The following is a 20,821-nucleotide window of genomic DNA, read 5'->3' as shown; positions in this document are numbered from 1 at the left end:
GCAAAGGAGTTTGCTCTGGAATGGCTTGTTCTGTGTGAGTGTGCAATTTGTCATTCTATTTCTATATATACAGTATATATAAATGTAAAAAGGGCATGTGGGTTTGGGTCCACTTTTCTCCGGAACCGCTTGACCGATTGCGCTCAAATTTTGACACAACGTCCAAAGCGAATGTCCGAAGGTTCCTATCAAGTTTGCTAAGACAGATGTCACATCTGCGCCAGGTAAAACCCCCCAAACCCCATGTTCAAGAACACACAACTCACCCAGAAACTGACAGTTCCTTTTCCAAGGGTGGGGGCCAAGGTATGGAGATGCAGGGGAGAGGGGCCAACACTCCCCAGGGACAACAGAGGGAAGGGTATCCTACCGTCCTCCACAAAAGTGCATGCTGGGAAAGAGAACCCAGAAGCTGCGTCTCCAAGGCCAAAGCAAGATCATGATTTCACCAACCAACATGCTATAACTGCCACAAAGGCCATTCCTCCACAAAGGCTGACTGGGGGAGTCACAGGGATGAGCCGGGTGGGTGGGTGGGTGGGTGAAGTAGGAGGCAGGATAGGTCATGGGTCAAAACTTCAGCTCCACTTTACCGACTAGGCCGAGCGGAGGCCTCAGCTCACATTTACAGACTAGGCCGAGCCGAGGCCTACAGACTAGGCTGACTGGAGACCTTGGCTTGACTTTACAGACTAGGCCACCTTTACAGACTAGGCCGAGTGGAGGCCTTGGCTTGACTTTACAGACTAGGCCGAGTGGAGCCCTGGGTGGGGGTGGGGGGAGGGGCCGGATAGGTCATGGATTGGGCCAGGGTGGGGGGAGTCACAGGGATGACCTGGGGTGGGGGGAGGAGGGGACGGGATACCTCATGGGTCGCAACAGGATGGGAGGAATCGCAGGGATGAGGCAAAACAACGGGGGGGGGGCAAACACATAGCCCGTGGGGGGGGGGAAGGGACACACCCTCCCCCTTTCCTGGGAAAAGAGGACCCTGAGTCAGCCACAGCAACACGTGGCAGGGCCAGCTAGTCTATTAATACAATTTGTTGTGCTTGCAGTGGGCTGGGTACCCGACCCTTCTTGTCAGTGCTCAGCATGATACATGCTATTCATTATATTTGTGGTCAGTCTTATTCCAAAGGCTCAGCCTGGGTTATCTAAACGTTTTCAGGTTTTTGTAGCAGAAAATGTAGAATCACTGTATATTAAGTTATCACCATCTGAAGTAATGGAAGCAGAGGCACCATTAAATATTTGTAGTTTTATATAAAATTGCAACAGGTATGTTTAGGTACCTAAAAACTGATATCTCTTTTCTTGAGGTGCATGTTATTTAGATGCTAAAATCATCCAATTTTGACTTTAAGCTATTGTTTTTATTGGTCTTTTCTCTGTTATTCCCCTCGTTTCAAAAAGACCATTGATAAGAAGCCATTGAGTGAAATATTTCCTTTTTTGTATGTCCAGAAATTGCTGAATACTGTCAAGACAGTGAGTGATGAACACTATCCCACTGAAGCCAATAAGATTAACTATTCTATAACCAGTAATATTTGTTAACTGTAGAAGTGAGGCTGTTGTCTGCAAATTATCCACACCAGTATTTTGCCGCAAAGTAATCTGTTCTTTAAAAAGTCAGTGTCACATGATGGGACAGTTCTATGCAGCAAAGGCTGTGAGTAGACTTGGTTTCAAATGTGAAAATCTTATGGACAACTTGCATAGTAAGGCAGCGACTTTAAAAAAGAGGAAGCTGTGCCCATTGCTGATAAGGTCAGATGAGGCCATGGGACATCATGCTTTTGTTACATGCTGGATGTCTATGTCACATTCTGTCTGGGTTTCCCCTTGAAAACCACATGGAAACTAAAATCAGTGAAAGTTCTGCTGGGTCAAGTGCTGGGATCGTGTGCCCCCTTTCTTGAATCAGTTGCACAGGTTGCTGGTTTGCTTTCAAGCGTTGATGGTTGTTGCCTTTGAACCCTAAATGGCTCAGGACTGAGTTACTTGATGAACCTTCTCATCCCATGCAAGTTTGCCTGCTCTTTAGGATCTATCGCTGTTGCCTTGTTACCTGTGCCATTGCCACCTGAGGCACAGGTGGTGGCATCATATGACAATCCTCCCTCTGTGGCAACTCCCTGTACATGGATTTCTCATGCCCTGAGAAATTAGGTTCTCTCCTTCCCTATTTATGTTCTGTAAGCATTTAAGGAGATTTATTTTTAAAACATTTTGACCTCATTTATTTATTGTCAACTCTGGCTCTTTGTGATTTGCTGCTGCTGCTGCTGCTCCTAGTTTTGTTAGCTTTTTGTTAAATTGTTTTAATGATGAAGTATTCTTGTTTTTATATGGTGAGTGACTCTGTTTGGAGGGGGAAATGGAAGATTTTAAAAATAATAATATAATTGTGGGATCCATTTGGTGTCCTTACAATCACAGTTGTTGTTGTTTTTTAATCCATCCCTCAATGGAAAAAGAGAAGCGCCTTTTCATTTCTTTTTTTACCACCTCCCCTTCCCACTGCAGCCTTCAGTGACACTCCACCTCACTTTGCTCCAGAGAACTGAGGGACTCTTCAGAACATGTTGGGAGGTGGTGTGGGGGACGGCAGAAGGATGTTAGACCAGGCATCCCCAAACTTCGGCCCGCCAGATGTTTTGGACTACAATTCCCATCATCCCTGACCACTGGTCCTGTTAGCTAGGGGTCATGGGAGTTGTAGGCCAAAACATCTGGAGGGCCGCAGTTTGGGGATGCCTGTGTTAGACTGTGTAGCGACAGAGGTGTCTCTCTTGCTGGTATCCTATGAGGAGGGCGAGAAGGACAGGTGTGACGAAAGTTTGCAAATAGGTCAGCACAACATCAGAATGGAAATGTTGGGAGAAAGTGGGCTGCAATTCATGGGACAAGGGAATGCAGTGCTGAAGTTGCCTGTGGTCTGCAGGAAAGCCAACTTTCTCGCTTTGTAACTTTCACGGGGATTTAAGCTGCGGCTTTTGAGCGCTTACAGCAGGTTGGTTTTACAAGTGTTTTGTTAGAGGTTTATTCACATGGTAGTGCTAAATTAGTGATTATGCATATGTTCAAAGGGCTGCAAAATGTAAACCTTTTAACACTGCGAAAGGTGATATTTAAGGATCACGCTGGGAGGAAGACTGGCTCCTTAAACTGAACTTTCAGACGTTCTTATTTAAAATTTCACATGCAAACCTTTTAACTTTCTGTAGTGGCTTCCTTTTGTTGTGGTTCACATCAGTTTCTAGTCTTTATGTTAAAGGCTCTTCCCCCCCCCCGATAATAATTACAACCTCATTTTCTTCCTGTCTTATGCCAGTAAATGTTCCCCATCATCGCTCCTTTTTTAGATGAGAGGAGCCTGGGATACAAAGGCTCTCTGGTGAAAAAACTGTCCCTAGCAAGCGGCAGCAGCCCAGGTCTGCAAGGCCACAGCTGTTCAGTGAGACACGGAGACACGTGTCCGCCAGATCATCTAAACAGAATCACCACATTTATAGGAATTGTTATTGAAAATAAAATGATCTCTTTGTTACTTAAAGTTGATACTTAATCAACTGAATTTCTCTTCACAGTATTCTTTACACCCAAGCATTTTCAGAATAGTTGTTGCTCATACCTGTGTCGTCGTCCCGTCCCCATGTCCCCGTCCCCCCCGTTGCAAAGATGAATTGTATTGCACACTGTTTTTAATGCTGTTGGGTTATTATTGTGTGCCTTGGATTTTTGTGGATACTACTTTGATTTCTTTTCTTAAAAATACTAAGCTGTCTTTAAGTATCTTAAATAAACTAATCAAAGAAATTTTGTAAAAACAACTCACATGGGAAACACAATTTATTTCTATTTCTATTAAAAAGTATTTCTCACTTTTCAACCCAAAGAACTCAAAAAGTGATGTATAGCAGCACAAAAATGTAATAAAGGGTAACATTTTAAACACCAATACTAAAGACAATTTAACATTTTAATCAGCTACAGAGCCAGACAGACACAGAAAACAAGTTAACTGGCAGAACAAGGCCACTGAAATTAGACAGTTTTCACCAAAAGCTTGTAGTGAGTAGGGAAAGGAATAGGCAAACCCCCTGAGAGAGTTTTAGATTCTGGGCACCACAGCAGGATTCTGGGCACCACAGCAGAGGTGGAAGTAGGGATCTGAAGCAAAAATGAGCTCTTCACATCAGTTGTAATATGCTGTATCTTTAAACTGTGTTGTGTTATACTTTTGTTGAGGGCACATAAAGCAAAGAGCTGTTCTGACCCCCAGAAAGTAGAATGATAGTGTAGCTTCCTTTTTAATAATAATCTCATGATTATGAATACAGCTGCCACTTGTTTAAAGTAGCTAAGTCATGAGTCAATTTTATTAAACACATTGCAATTGATTATATTGCAGATGTTGAATGAATTGTTTTACTGCTTGATTTAAGATTTCTAGATTGGAATCCTTTTTCTTGGCATTTCCTTGGTTTGCAAGTCCATTAGATTTCTCTAAGTAGCACCAAGTTTAATATGAGTAGAGATTTATTAAGACTTGAAGGAACAGCACCTGCTGCTGTTTTTTGACCCATTAGATCAAAGCCTGGCTTATCACTATAAAGTGGGACAGGCATGCTTTTTAAAAATAATTAACTGGGATTTAAATGGCTTGTCAGACTTTCCCCTCATTTTAAAAGCAACCTAGTCCTTTCTGGTTTTCCCCCTCCCGGAGTGTTACAGAAATGGAGAAGTATCTTACAGGGCGGGGGGGGGGGGGGCATACAATCTACAGTTCCCAGGATCTCATGAACATGTCATTCCTGTAGTTATTTCTAGCTGGGCAGGACCTTCCTACTGAACAGCTGCTGGCCTTTCACCTTCAGATGGACAGGCAACACCATTTGCAAAGTCTTGTGTGCCGGCCCTGAAAAGGAACATTCAGACATACAATTGCCAGTCAGTATGATGAAGTTTATTTATTAACATTTCAGCCGGAGCTAAGCATCTCTTCTGGGTTGCAGCTTTTTACTGTTTTAGGTTTAGAGATTCACTAGTTGGGGGTGGGGAGGAATAGCAGTGCAGCAGTCAAAATATTTGAGGAGAACAATTTATTTTTGGTTAACATATAAGCAAGTCCCTATGTTTGTAGAACTTCTTCGCAATCAGGAAAATTACAGTCATGCTAGTCATTTCCATGCAGCTTTTTATAGCCAGGCAGTTTCTAAGCTTTCATTCATTTTTTAAAAAAATCCTCGTTTTAATCAGGCCAAGATTGTGCAGTAAAGGAATTCCCAATAAGTTTTAAACACTTGCTAGATGATCTCAATATGATCAGAAATACTCTAGGGAACTTGTGCATGACATATAATCAGGAATTCTGTTTTTTAAGAAATAACATAAACAGACTATTGTTGTTGCTTTTTAAAGACATTCAGAGTAAAATAGACACTATTTTGTTGTTTCCAAAAGATGTAACAGAACAAAACCCAAACAAACAAAGCAGGTATTGCGCAGGGCTGCAGCATCAAGATGTTTAGTTTTCAAGTATGTGGAATGCAGGCAGATGTCTTGATCTCCGAAGAAGAAGTGGATTCTTTTACATACCAGTCTATAGTATCATGCATTTTGGAAGAGCCCGTGGAAAACGAATTAAGGAAATAACACAGGATATATCAACAGCGTCTCGTTTTGATCCAGATAGAGTTTAGGCTGCGTGTCATTAGATAGTCCTTGCCAGTCTATTGCTGTGATCTGCACATTTTAAAAAAAAAGCTATAAAATGGATAGGCTTTTTGTAACAGTGCAGTTAGACATGCCACACAAGTAGAGGATATCAGGTGTGAGACATCACCACACTGCATCACTTCTGAGAAATATTGGGAGGGAAATAGCAGATCTGAACTATCGCAGCTGTCCTAGATCCCAGTTCATGCCAAACACCTGCAAGCTCTAAAAGGATACCAAAACAAAACTCCACCCTGTGGCGAGCGGCCAGCGCTCAATAACACTTCCCTGACTTCACATTGCCATGAAAAATAATTGTAACATTTTTTTAAAAAAATTACAGGAACCTTGTTCTTCCTCTCCCAGAAGTCCAGTTTAGTTCCTTTTAGCCACTCTTCCAAAGAGGATGAGTACAGTCCAGAAATAAACACACAGCTGAAGCAGTGATATGTTTGAATGCCGAAAAGTATCTCCTTGTTTTCATCTTGTGTTATTACTAGGAAGTTACGAAGTTACTTGGCTTTGCTAACCTCTCTGAATCACCTGTTCCTTTGTCAGGGTGCATCTGTATGGCAGCTGCCCATACAGATGAGGAAACAGGGGACCTACCCTTGGGAAAGGAAGGCAGTTTTTCTCCCTCCCCACTTCCCCCCCCCCTTTGGATGCCTCCATGCTGTTGGCAGGAAGCAAGAGATCACAACTGCAAAACCTTTGCTGGTAGCCCAACCACTGTCTGTGTGGAAGGAAACCGACGTGAGCTGGTGTATGTGGAATCTATGGGCAGCAGATACACGGTCTTGTAATAGCCATAGACGCTTTCCACACTTCAGCCAAAAGCCCACGTGGTAGTGCTCTCATCCTGCATGCTGTCTTGCTTTCTGGAGTTTGTCACTCCAGTCATCTAGTTCATAGCACTTCGTGGAACACAAAGCCCTAATTTTGTGTGCTTTTTTTAAAAAAGGACCCTCTGTTACTATACCAGTTTTGGGCTGGGTGGACCAATAGTCTGGTTCAGTATAAGTGCATCCATCCAGTTCCTATAGCAAGGGTCATGCCCATTTGTCCTACATAATTTTCTTTTAACACATCCAAGTGAAAATATTACTGGCACCGTATTTTAAATGTCCGCAGTATCACAAAGCATCAGGTCCATTACTCTGTTCTGTGGAATTGCAGGCTATGGTTTGCATTATCAATTATTAGTATTAGTGTTGTTGTTGTTATTATTATTTGTACCCCGCACACCTGACTGGGTTGCCTCAGCCACTTTGGGTGGCTTCCAGCATATATGGAAACATAATAAAACGTTAAACATTAAAACTTCCATATACAGGGCTGCCTTCAGATGTCCTTTAAAGGTTATATAGGTAAAGGTAAAGGGACCCCTGACCGTTAGGTCCAGTCATGGACGACTCTGGGGTTGCGGTGCCCATCTCGCTTTACTGGCCGAGGGAGCCGGCGTATGACATACGTAGGGACTGAGCAATGGGAGCTCACCCCGTTGCGGGGATTTGAACCGCCAACCAAGTCAAGAGAAATTATTTTTCTCTCTCAAACCTTGCCAGGAATCTTTGGCATGCAGGGCTTCTCAATAAGAAAAGGCACAGGTGAGTATCCTGCTTCACAAGAGGGACCTGCTCTTTCCCAGACTAATCACAATCCAAACCACATGCACTTGTCCCTTTGAATTTAGTGGGGTTTACTCCCATGTAAATGAAATTAGGATTGCAGTTTGAGATGGCTGGTGCCATCATTATATATATACCTTTTAAGCGCCAGGCAAAAATGTTCCATTTTTAACCAGGCCTTTGGCTGATAGACATCCTATGACCTTTTAAATATGTCGTTATTGGATTTTTATTTTTGTTTTGTTTTTTATATTGTCATTTTATGTTGCGAACGAGTCCCTATAGGGCAGTATGCAAATATAATAATAATAATAATAATAATAATAATAATAATAATAATAAATAAATAAATAAATAAATAAATAAATAAATACTTTGTGGCTGCTAGAGACACAATAGCCCCCCCCCTTTCCCAGATTTCAGAGGCTTTGATTAGAATGTAAAGAAGTGGGCCAGAAACACCCCATTCTCCCTTATCTGGTAAACCTGTCTCCTCCGTTGTCAGTGAAGCCCATTTCCAGTGTATGCATACTTCGTTGCAGAGATCCATAGCAGTCTGCACATGTTGCTTGGGGTTGGAAGTTGAGTATAGTTTTCCCTTTTCCTTTTCCAAACACGTTTTGGGCAAGGCTGTAGGGTCTCTGCTCAAATCCACCCTAGCCAACCACCCAGATAGCCTCCATGCCTAGCTGGGCACTCAGTTTTATTTGCTTATTTCCTCCATGATTTGTACTTGGTACTACTGATAATTTCATTCCGCAGTTCAAGGCATCATCCAATATCCAATATATATTGCACAATTTTCTGATTTGACCTTGTGTTAACAATGCTTCTTGGCTTGGGGTCATCAAAGAATGTTAAAGTCATCGTCTTCGTCTTCCAAATCACTTAAAAAAATTCAGACTAAAATAAACTCTTAAGGTTAATCCTCAAGGGACTGCTCTGGCTGGTTGTCTCTATCTAGGACATCTTAATATTTTATCTTGACAAATGTTTGAATATTTGGTCTTGGCTTTTGTTGCTGATATGATAACCAAAAAGTCAAATCAGTTGCACAACTGATTTTTTGATGAACGGCAAGAACAAGATTGCAACTTATCAAATGAGTAGGTCTGCCTCAGCAGTCGCAAAAATTACGGTAGATGGAACTTTGCCTAACCAGTTGCATGCTGACCCGAGAGATCACTTGTAATAAATGTATCTGCTTGCTTTCCCACTGGTTTTGTGAATTATGGGGTTTTTCTACTTGGTTTTGTGAATTATGGGAATTATGCCCTTTTGCATTCAGCCAACTTTTGTACTGTTTTGTTTTGGTTCTTCTCTAGAGTAGCACATAAGACTGTGCTCCTTTCTCCTCTGATCATTATATAAATGTATATATATACTAGCTGGCCAGGCCACGTGTTGCTGTGGCTCATCCCTGTGATTCCCCCCATCCATGACCTATCCTGCCCCCTCCTGCCCCCAACCCACACCCAGGCAAGTCCCCACCTCCACTCGGCCTAGTCTGTAAAGACGAGCCTCTATTCGGCCTAGTAGCTGCAGGACCAGTGTAGCCTCCGATAGAGGGCCAAGGTTTTCTAGCTGTAGTGCCAGTGTAGCTGCCGCTAGAGGGGCGCTGTGTTGCAACGTCTTCTGCCTTCTATTTCCCAGCTTCCCTGGCCCTCTGATTTCAGGGTTCCAAACCAGTGGATTTTACCTGGTTTTTGTGGCACAGGTGTGACATGTGGCCAATCTATGTGCATGGAAACACTCGCCTATACCTGTGTGACGCTGTGGCCAAATTTGACCGCGATCGGGCAAGCAGTTTGAGAGAATGCCACATTTTAACAAACTTGGACCCTCTACATATATATATGCCTCTTTTGTTTTGTAATTCACTTGGCCACCCATGAAATTGCAAATTGAAATTGCGTCTGTAACCCGAGGTACCACTGTACATTAAAGGACAACCGAAACCATCTCCAACAAAATGTGTGTTGAGAATAATAGCAGATTGAAATGTTGAATCTTCAGTTCTCATGCCAGTGATGAAACTGTCTCCTTGTAGATGGAAGGAGGGACACAGGCTGCAATCCTACACACACTTATTTAGGAGTAACTCTTCTGTAACAATTTCGGTATACTTCTCAGCAGACATACATTAGGACTGTACTGCTCATTTGTATCATTTCCCTTGTTTTATTTTTGGGGAGATATGTTTCGGTGCCAACTTCCACTAGTTTTCAGCATTTCTGCAGGTTGGTGATATGTATGGATACAGACATTTATTTATTATGCTTTTATCCTGCCCTCCAAGGACCTCAGTGACATACACATTGTTTCTACTTTTTAATCTCACACAACCCTGTGATGAAGGTTGTAGCTGAGCAGAGATTTGAACTCAGGTGTCCCAGTTCTAGTCTGAGACTCTAAGCCAGGCTTCCCCAAACTGCGGCCCTCCAGATGTTTTGGACCACAATTCCCATCATCCCTGACCACTGGTCCTGTTAGCTAGGGATCATGGGAGTTGTAGGCAAAACATCTGGAGGGCTGCAGTTGGGGGATGCCTGCTCTAAGCACTAAACCAGTGGAAGCACCTCGTATACTTCTACTCATATGTGCCTGTGCCTTGCAAACTGGTTCATTATTATTAGGCCTTCAAAATGTTCAGTTTGTTGCTTTTTCAAATATTACTTGAAGCTCTGCAATTCATTGTCATTGGGACTGCAGGATAAGGCTATAATTCAGTGCATTGTTTTATGTAGTTGAATTTTTGAATTTTTAGGTTAGCATCCTTCAATTTCATTTTTAGAAGTGAATGTTGAGGTTAATACAGGGCATTTCTGTGTGTACTGTATATGCATGTGTGCCTGTGTGTGTTCATTCATTTCCTTTCTAGAAAAAAAAATATCACACCATTTGAAACACATTTTCCGAGGGGACACCCAATACGTTTTGAATTACTAGGATTCCAAATAAAAAAGAGAATCTGCCAAGAAGCTTTCAAAAGTTTGCATGACAGGTCTGCTTCTCTGCCTTTTGAAACATATTCTTGGCATTTCTTCCTTTGGCCCCTCGGGACTAGAAATAACGTCACAGCCTTTTGAAGCTATTGAGGTTGATCCTTGCATTGCAGACATGCCTCCTTGTTGAAAACCTTTGAAATAGTAGGTAGTGTGGTGGATAGAGAGGTGGACTTCAGCTCCACTATGAAGCCTTTGGACCCATTAATATATGGAGGACCGTGCAGGCTGTCCAAAGTTCCTTAGAACAATGCCAGTGCAGGTGGGAAACTGGGGGAAGGTTTTTGTGTACTCCCCTCTCCATTTTAAGTCTGTGTGTATTCACTGAAGCACATGGATAGGTCTTACCGGTAGATGTGTCATCAAGTTGCATGACAGCAAAAGTGCACGAAAAGATCTGTCTGTCTTTACATTTCTTCCAAAAAACATCTGGGGTTGGTGGGGGCAGTTATCACTAAAGCTGCTATGTCCCAGTAGAAAAAAATATTTGTGTATGCATATTATTTTCACCTTTGTACTCCCATGTTGGTTGACATCTGTCTGTCTCAAGAGAATGGAGTGTGCCTCTGGGAGCAAAGTCAAACCACTGAGATAGCAGCACCAAAATGAACTCCCTGAGGTGCAAGTTTTTAATTACATGAATGTTTAATTGTTTTTTTAATTATCATATTCCCCACTATGTTTTTTTCTTATCTTCTTTTATCTGTAAGCCACCTTGATTCCCTGTGGGGAGGTTGGATATAAAATAAAATAATAATAATAATAATAATAATAATAATAATATACTGGTTGGCATCTATCTTGTCTTGGAAGACAATGGAAGAGTGTGCCTTCGGGCGTGAAGTCAAACTGTTGGAGAGTTACAGCGCCTGCTGTGGCTGTAGAAACTAATACAGGAGAGACTGCTTTGTTGCAGATGAAGGCACCTGGCTGTGCTGTTGCAGATGCACTAGGGCGTTTCTTCTCTTTGTGCTCCTCCCAGTGGTCATTTCTCCTTTGGTCACTGCTGTGGACACACAACCTGACTGTCTGCACTGCGGTTGTATGCAAGGAATTCCTACATAGCAAAAAAAAAAAAGTAGTATGAACACCGACAACTGGGAAACACTGGCCTGTGAGTGCTCCAGTTGGAGAACAGCCTTTACCAAAGGTGTCATGGGCTTTGAAGACACTCGAACTCAGGACGCAAGGGGGAAATGTGCTAAGAGGAAGGCACGCTTGGCAAATCCACATCGTGATCAACTCCCGCCCGAGAACCAATGTCCCCACTGTGGAAGGATGTGCGGATCCAGAATTGGCCTCCACAGTCACTTACGGACTCATTGTTAAAACTGTGTATATGGAAGACAATCTTACTTGGCTACGAGTGATCGCAAAAGAAGAAGAAGAAATGTTGCCACCCTTCATGTTACGTAATAATATTAATAATGGGAACACACCAGCCTTGCAAATGTGCCTCCATTAAGTGCTTGTCTAAAGTTATGTTCTGTTGTAATGCCAGCTGATAAAGTGTAAGGAAACAGGAAGCAGTTGCTCACTGAAAGCCAGGCAGAGGAGCCAGAAACACTCCTTTGTTATACAGCACAGCATGAAGAGACCTTCATCCTTCTCCAGCCTTCCATATTTCAGCACCTTTTATCACATGCTGAAATCTCCTCCCTATGATTTCAACAGGCTCTTTGGCATGCCTGCATTGAATTGGAAGCAGTTTAAATATTCATAATTGAGGGAGGTGCTATGACAATTGTACTATCTGTGTTCACATATGCCTTTATTAATATGTGGTGGTTGCAACTCTGCTTTGAAGGAAAACTTTTTAATCCTTAAACATAAAAAGATACATGATTATCAGAGAGAGAGGGAGACCATTGAGATGGACCAAATTGGTTTCACATGTTTTGGAATGACACAAGAAGTACATTGAAATAAGAAAATGGAAGGGAGGGGATAATTTCCCAGGTGTTGTGCTTTCCTATATGTGTTTTGTGTTATCTTCCAATGTTCATTCAAGGAGATGAGCACGGACCACAATTAACCCCTCTAAAAGGAAAAATGATACAGCCAGTAGAATAATTACAAAGTGGTTAGAGAAAAGGGCTGCAGCTGTCATAACTGCAGAATGGCTGTTTTTAACACCCATGTAGTCCAGCCTCCTGTTCTTATGGTTGCCAACCAGATGCTCATGAGAAGCCTGCAGCCAAGACCTGAGTTCAGCAGCACTCTCCGTACTTGTGAGACTGGAGGGTAGTACACAGTCATCATGAGTAGTAGCCATCAATAGCGAGTTTAAATCCTTTTAAAAGCCATCAAATTACTACATTGGATTCTATAACCGATTAACTCTGTGTGATGTGAAGAAGTACTTTCTTTTGTCCTGCCTGGACCTTCCAGCATTCAGCTTCACTGGACGATCCCAGGTTCTGGCATTTTGAGTTCGGAGGAATTTCTCTCTCTCTCTACTTTCCCCACCCCGTTCTAAATCGTGTACACTTATACTGTGTCCCTTTACACTCACCTTTTCTCTAAATCCCAAAGCCCCAAATGCTGTAACGTTTCCATGTTTTACAACTCTGCAATATTCTTTTTGAGGTTTGGCAAATGGAATTGGACACAGTATTCCAAGTGCAGTCACACTTTAGATTTGTATAACATTATGATATTGGGAGTTTTACTTTCATTCCATTTCCTAATAATCTCGAGCATGGGATTTGCCCTTTTCACACACTAGGTTGACATTTTCTTCAAGCTATCCAACACCATTCCAGTATCTCTTTCCTGGTCAGTTACTAGTAGTTCAAACACCAGGAAGTTGAGGTTTTCTGCCCCTGCAGGAATTACTTTACACTTGCTACCAGTGGGTTTTTTTTCTAGAAAACTAGGCACCAATACTCACCATGAAGTTGTTACAGTAAGTGCCACACTTTTTCACAACAACAAAAAGAGGTGCAAGTATCCACTGAGAAAAAGCACTCCAGTTGCTACATCTTCATTGTCACATCTTCCATTTTAATGCCAACTCTGCCAGTTTGCAGAGATTATTTTAAACAATTTGGCGTCATCAACAAGCTTGGCCGCTTCATTGCTCACCTCTAAATCCAGACCATTACATCTATCCATTGTGACATCTGCTCATTTATTCCTACTCTGTGCTTCTTGTTCTTTAACCAGTTACTGATGCATTAAAGAACCTGTTCCCATGACTGCTAAATGTGCTCAGGAGTCTTTGGTAAGGGACTTCATTAAAAGGTTTTTGAAAGTCGTAAAGGCACAATGTCTAGTGGATCCTCCCTATCCATATTCTTGACACTATTAAAAAGGTAAAGGGACCCCTGACCATTAGGTCCAGTCGTGACCGACTCTGGGGTTGCGCACTCATCTCGCATTATTGGCCGAGGGAGCCGACGTATAGCTTCCAGGTCATGTGGCCAGCATGACAAAGCCGCTTCTGGCACACCAGAGCAGCACATGGAAACGCCGTTTACCTTCCCGCTGTAGCGGTTCCTATTTATCTACTTGCATTTTTGACGTGCTTTCGAACTGCTAGGTTGGCAGGAGCTGGGACCAAGCAACGGGAGCTCACCCCGTCACAGGGATTCGAACCGCCGACCTTCTGATCAGCAAGCCCTAGGCTCAGTGGTTTAACCACAGCGCCACCTGGGTCCCACTTGACACTATTGAAGTACTCTAAAATGATAGTTGGGTCTTACCTTTGTGAAAGTCGTATGTTTTTCTATATGTTTGGTAAATCTGTATTTAATAATGCTTTCCACCAGTTTACCCAAAACCGACATTAAGTTAACTGGCCTTTAATTCCATTAATCCTGCTATGGGTCCCTTTTCAACCATATGCACCATGCTGGGCAGCCATTGGGTATAGAAGCAGCTTGCCTGTTGGAGTGGAGCCCAACTTCCTGGCCACAGTGTTGGAGCCCCTTTCAGGGAGGGGGAGGGCTGAGGTGGTAGAGAGGCTGGCACAGGGTGGGCACACTTGGCAGAAGTGGTGGATTGGCTTTGCTAATGCTCTTGGACTGCACTGGTTTCCCTGATAGCTCTCCCCTCTCCTTCCTGACGCAGCGGCCAGGATGCTAGCATTGTGACTCTGCCCTACCAGGTGAGCCAGTTCTGGTCAGGTGTGAAGGCTGGTAACAGGTACAAGCTAGATAGTTTTGTCAGGAGACCAACAATTTCACATTTGAGATCTATACAAACTCTTTGGGAGATGCCATCTGAACTCAGTGATTTGCTTGTTTTCCATTTGTTGCTCTCGGGGGAGATTTCTGAAATTTAATATTTTGTTGGAAGCCGCCCAGAGTGGCTGGGGGAACCCAGCCAGATGGGTGGGGTATAAATAATAAATTATTATTATTATTTTCATTATCATTATTTCCTTTCATGCCTTTTCATGCTCTCTTATAGCAAATTTATATTGCTATTTCAATATAAAAACGAAAAGGGGAAAATGATGCAATGTGTAATCAAAGCTGCCTCACCTACTTTTATGCATTATGGGAACAAACTGAGATTGAGGCAATTAATAGAGGCTATTTGCCAACTTAAACTGAAGAACGTAGGAAAAACCACTGGGCCAGAAAGATGCAATCTAAATCAAATCCCTTATGAATACACAGTGGAAGTGAGGAACAGGTTTAAGGATTTAGATTTGGTGGACAGAGTGCCTGAAGAACTATGGATGGAGGCTCGTAACATTATACAGGAGGCAGCAACGAAAACCATCCCAAGGAAAAGGAAATGCAAGAAAGCAAAATGGCTGTCCAACGAGGCCTTACAAATAGCAGGGGAGAGGAGGCAAGCAAAATGCGAGGGAGATAATGAAAGATACAGGAAACTGAATGCAGATTTCCAAAAAATATGGAGGTCTCGTACACCTCAGGTAGTGTGGTTGCTGACCTTGAGCCTGACATCTTGGAGAGTGAAGTCAAATGGGCCTTAGAAAGCACTGCTAATAACAAGGCCAGTGGAAGTGATGATATTCCAGCTGAACTATTTAAAATTTTAAAAGATGATGCTGTTAAGGTGCTACACTCAATATGCCAGCAAGTTTGGAAAACTCAGCAGTGGCCAGAGGATTGGAGAAGATCAGTCTACATCCCAATCCCAAAGAAAGGCAGTGCCAAAGAATGCTCCAATTACTGCACAATTGTGCTCATTTCACACGCTAGCAAGGTTATGCTTAAAATTATACAAGGCAGGCTTGGGCAGTATGTGGACCGAGAACTCCCAGAAGTGCAAGCTGGATTTCGAAGGGGCAGAGGAACCAGAGACCAAATCGCAAACATGTGCTGGATTATGGAGAAAGCTAGAGAGTTCCAGAAAAACATCTACTTCTGCTTCATTGACTATGCAAAAGCCTTTGACTGTGTCGACCACAGCAAACTATGGCAAGTTCTTAAAGAAATGGGTGTGCCTGATCACCTCATCTGTCTCCTGAGAAATCTCTATGTGGGACAAGAAGCTACAGTTAGAACTGGATATGGAACAACTGATTGGTTCGAAATTGGGAAAGGAGTACGACAAGGCTGTATATTGTCTCCCTGCTTATTTAACTTACGGTATATGCAGAATTCATCATGTGAAAGGCTGGACTGGATGAATCCCAAACTGGAATTAAGATTGCCGGAAGAAACATCAACAGCCTCAGATATGCAGATGACACAACCTTGATGGCAGAAAGTGAGGAGGAATTAAAGAACCTTTTAATGCGGGTGAAAGAGGAGAGTGCAAAATATGGTCTGAAGCTCAACATGGTCAAATATGGTCTGAAGATCATAGCCACTGGTCCCATCACCTCCTGGCAAATAGAAGGGGAAGAAATGGAGGCAGTGAGAGATTTTACTTTCTTGGGCTCCTTGACCACTGCAGATGGTGACAGCAGTCACGAAATTAAAAGATGCCTGCTTCTTGGGAGAAAAACAATGACAAACCTAGACAGCATCTTAAAAAGCAGAGACATCACCTTGCCGACAAAGGTCCGTATAGTTAAAGCTATGGTTTTCCCAGTAGTGATGTATGGAAGTGAGAGCCGGACCATAAAGAAGGTTGATCACCGAAGAATTGATACTTTTTGAATTCTGGTGCTGGAGGAGACTCTTGAGAGTCCCATGGACTGCAAGAAGATCAAACCTATCCTTTCTTAAGGAAATCAGCCCTGAGTGCTCACTGGAAGGACAGATCCTGAAGCTGAGGCTTCAATACTTTGGCCACCTCATGAGAAGAGAAGACTCCCTGGAAAAGACCCTGATGGAGGGCACTAGGAGAAGGGGACGACAGAGGATGAGATGGTTGGACAGTGTTCTCGAAGCTATGCACATGAGTTTGACCAAACTGCGGAAGGCAGTGCAAGACAGAAGTGCCTGGAGTACTCTGGTCCATGGGGTCACGAAGAGTCGGACATGACTAAACAACAACAACAAAATTTGTCACTAATTCTCCATCTGTAGTCAACAGGAAGCAGTCCTCAAACAGGAAACTTCAAATCAGTAATGGGAAGCTGTGACCCTCCGCTTGTTGTTGGACTTCAGCTCCCATCAGCCCCACCAAGCATGGCCAATGGTCAAGGATGATGGGGGAGGTAGTAAAACCACATTTGGAGAACAACAGGCTCCCCACTCCTGCATCAAATTAAAATGGACAAGAGCTCTGAAAAGTCTGTCTATCTAGAGCTGCAATTATGTTCTATTGCTGCTGCTGCTGCAGCAGCAGCAACACCAGCAACAACAACAGCAGAAATGAAGCAGATCTGAGGGGGGAGGGAAACATACAGGAAACAATCCCAAAACGCATTGGATTGCAAGAATTTGAATATGCTGCTGTTTCAATTCTCAATTACAAGTGAGTGAATGAAGGAGGGCAATTCCAAATAAATGGGCTCATGTGGAAACAATTCTGGTGACACTAGAAATGGAATGATGACGTAGAAGAGCAGAAGTACAAGGGATCAGATCTGCTTTCAGATAAAAGTTGGAATCCAGCTAAACAGCAAAGACATGCTTTATTGTTATGCTGTTGTTGTTGTTTTTTTGTAAAGCAGATGACATCTATCGGTCCACGATAGTGTTCTCTCATACTGCATTACAGTGTGGTGTGCTGGTTTGACAGCCGTGGACAGAGAGTCCCTACGGAGGGTGGTGAAGACAGCACATGATATCGTGGGCTGTCCCCAGAGTCTTCTAGATGGTTATCGCGTTCTGAGGAACATTTTCAGGGATGACTCACACCCTGGCCAGAACCTTTTTAATCTCCTGCCCTCGGGCAGGAGATATAGAAGCATGATATGCCACACCAACAGGTTAAAGAACAGTTTCTACCCATGGGCCGTGAGGCTGCTGAATGGAAGACGGCAACATTGCAGCTGACGTTTGGGGTTGGTGGTTGTACGACAGCACACAGAGTGTAAGAAGGACCAAGAGATTGGGGGGGGGGGCTCATTTAATCCCACTGTAACCAATTGGTACTTTATAAATTATTTCTATTTCTATATACCTAAGCCAGGCATCCCCAAACTGCGGCCCTCCAGATGTTTTGGCCTACAACTCCCATGATCCCTAGCTAACAGGACCAGTGGTCAGGGATGATGGGAATTGTAGTCCAAAACATCTGGAGGGCCAAAGTTTGGGGATGCCTGACCTAAGGCCATTGGCTCCTTCAACTACCTGCTCTTTTCACAGTCTTTCTAATACCTAGTAATTAGTATAAGCTACAAATGGTGTCAAGGGATGCAGGTGGCGCTGTGGGTTAAACCACAGAGCCTAGGTCTTGCCAATCAGAAGGTCAGCGGTTCGAATCCCCGCGATGGGGTGAGCTCCCATTGCTCTGTCCCTGCTCCTGCCAACCTAGCAGTTCAAAAGCCAGAAGCTGCTTTGTCATGCTGGCCACATGACCTGGAAGCTGTATGCCAGCTCCCTTGGCCAATAAAGCGAGATGAGCGCCGCAAGCCCAGAGTCGGTCATGACTGGACCGAATGGTCAGGGGTCCCTTTACATTTACCTTTTACAAATGATGTCAGTTATAAAAAGCACCTGCAATGAATTAAAGAGCCACAGCACTCAGCTGCCATGTGAAAGTTTTAAATAGTCGGTTCTCAGTAGAACAATTGCTGATGGTGCTTAAATAAGCCCTCTTCAAGATGTAAAAATAAACAAATGGCGGGGGGGGGGGAACCAACCTTAAGAGTGTGATCAAGTAAATTTAGACCCGCCGAATGAAATCAAAGGCACAGTAATAACAAGCAGCATGTAATGAAGAAAGTATGTGTCTCTTTCCCATGCCTCAGTTTTGGGGTTATAAAAAAAATAGTGGCAGATTGTTGGTTCTTTCAGAAAGGGCTTGCCACCGCAATGCTCTTAGCTTTTGCAACGCCTTCAGTTGTCTTGCAGCACTGGAGCTGAACACAGATAACTCTTACTTTTGTTGGGCAAACTTTCCCTACCTCTCATTATAGGCACCCGATGGAAAAACAAACACCAAATAAAGCATATGGTGTTGGTTTATTTCTTTACAAGTTAACTAGGAGACAATGCTGGGTGGATTTCACCAAATCAGACGCTGCTGTCATTTCACAATACAGGAAATTTGGAAACGGTGTTGCAGCTGTTTTAAATAATGTTCATTTCTCAGCATGGCTGTCATGGCTAGAATCCCTTCACTTCTTCCGCGGGATAAGATGCCAGGCCGGGGGGCAGGGAAGGGAAACAACTCATCATGGTGGAAATTAATTGGACTTCACTGAAGACTCTGGAATGTGTTTCAACTGTCCTATTATAGTTTACACACAGTATAGATGCTCTAATTTGCCATAATTTCAAGTCAACTCTTTAGAAGATGAGCTCCTTCATCTGTTTCTTCCACGTATTTGCAAAGCCAACTTAGGGGTGGGGTTAGGGCGCTCATTTGTCACAAGATTCACCTACATGTTTCTTGTTTGTCATGAACAGTGAAAGCCACTCCTGAAGAAGTGTGCATGCACACGAAAGCTCATACCAAAATAAAAACTTAGTTGGTCTTTAAGGTGCTACTGAAGGAATTTTTTTATTTTACTTCGATCCAGACCAACACGGCTACCTACCTGTAACCACTCCTAGGAAGCAAAACTGCTTTGATTTTCTTGTTGTTAAAATCAAGCGGTGTATACATCTTACGAAATACAAATAAATAAATAAAATGTGGATTGGGACGGAATCATATCTGAGGGAGATTTCAAAATAGTTGTTGCAGACCCAGTTGCAGTGACCCTGCCACAGGGAGCTAAGCCTAACCAGAGGAAGGTGAACAAACTGGACAAGACAACCCTCTGCTCCTCTTGTCCTTTGTCCGGATGTGGTCCTGAGGTCAGGAACAGCTGGCTTTTATCAGCTGGGGCGGAACATAGTGAAGCCGGCTCCACCTGGTCAGCTCCCAAGCCCCGTCCCCCTGGCCTGGCTGGATTGGCCCATATTTTTAAAATCTGGCTCACGGGAAAGCCCACCAAACAGAGCAGCCGGCGAGGGAAATTCTCCTAACTGCCGGCCATCCTGACGAGTGTTGCTCTGCCGAGGTCTGCTGGGCTGGGCCACAACTGCCACCGACCCCAGGACTGAAATAGGCAACTATTTAATGGCAGGCTCTTCATAGCAGTGCGTGAGAATCCCTGAAGGTTGCTACCTAAACAGAAGAAAGTATTCTGCTTTTGCTGTTGTTAAAGGTGTTAAAGCTGCTGTTCACACTGACCTCCTTTTATACAGAAAAACCATAAACAAGTTTGTACAAAAAAATCGAGGACCATAGAGTGTCTTTCTGAATGGAATATATTTAGGTTGAGGTCAATAAAGAGACATTTTGGTGCTGATGCACACCAAGATTATGTAGAAGGTTGAACGAAAGAAAGAAAGAAAGAAAGAAAGAAAGAAAGAAAGAAAGAAAGAAAGAAGAAATTTCATTTTTTAAAAATAATAATTTTTATTGGTTTTTTTTAACATATAACAACAAAACATCACCAACACACCAACCCCCAGCAATACCTAAAAGAGAAAACAAGAAACACAAATAAAAACATTAAGACAAACATAATAAAAACAAAAACGAAAACATACATATACGATAATTCAAAAACCGTTCATCTTTTCTGACATTGTAGGTTGACTTCCTCAGTCACTTCCTCTTGTGGTTCATCTTATACTCTCTTTGGCAATTTCCTAATCATCATCTTAACATTGTTTCTTAAACATGTTTATACACTTTAAATTTTAAACCAAAATTCTATAATTATCCTTTTCATAATAGTTCACATATTTATAATCTATGACAACATCATACTCCTCTTTCCTTACATATTATATTTCTACCTTAAACATACTTATTCATTTAATTCATATTATAAAATTCTTAACCTACTTTTACGCAATAGTAAACTAAAAATTCTCTTCCTTATACCCATGCCTCTCTTCTAAGAACTCCCCATCTCAGTCA

The 20,821-nt window shown here is 42.8% G+C and overlaps 1 protein-coding gene across 6 annotated transcripts in view; it reads left to right on the top strand.

The window, feature by feature from the left end:
- SUGCT (succinyl-CoA:glutarate-CoA transferase) overlaps positions 1 to 20,821 on the top strand; it is a 282,021-nt gene that overhangs the window by 103,396 nt on the left and 157,804 nt on the right. The window lies entirely within an intron of this gene.

The sequence above is a fragment of the Zootoca vivipara genome, chromosome 11 (genome assembly GCF_965207765.1).
Source record: "Zootoca vivipara chromosome 11, rZooViv2.hap1.1, whole genome shotgun sequence".
In the NCBI taxonomy this organism is placed as follows: Eukaryota; Metazoa; Chordata; class Lepidosauria; order Squamata; family Lacertidae; genus Zootoca; species Zootoca vivipara.
This window is presented reverse-complemented; position numbering and strand designations above follow the sequence as displayed.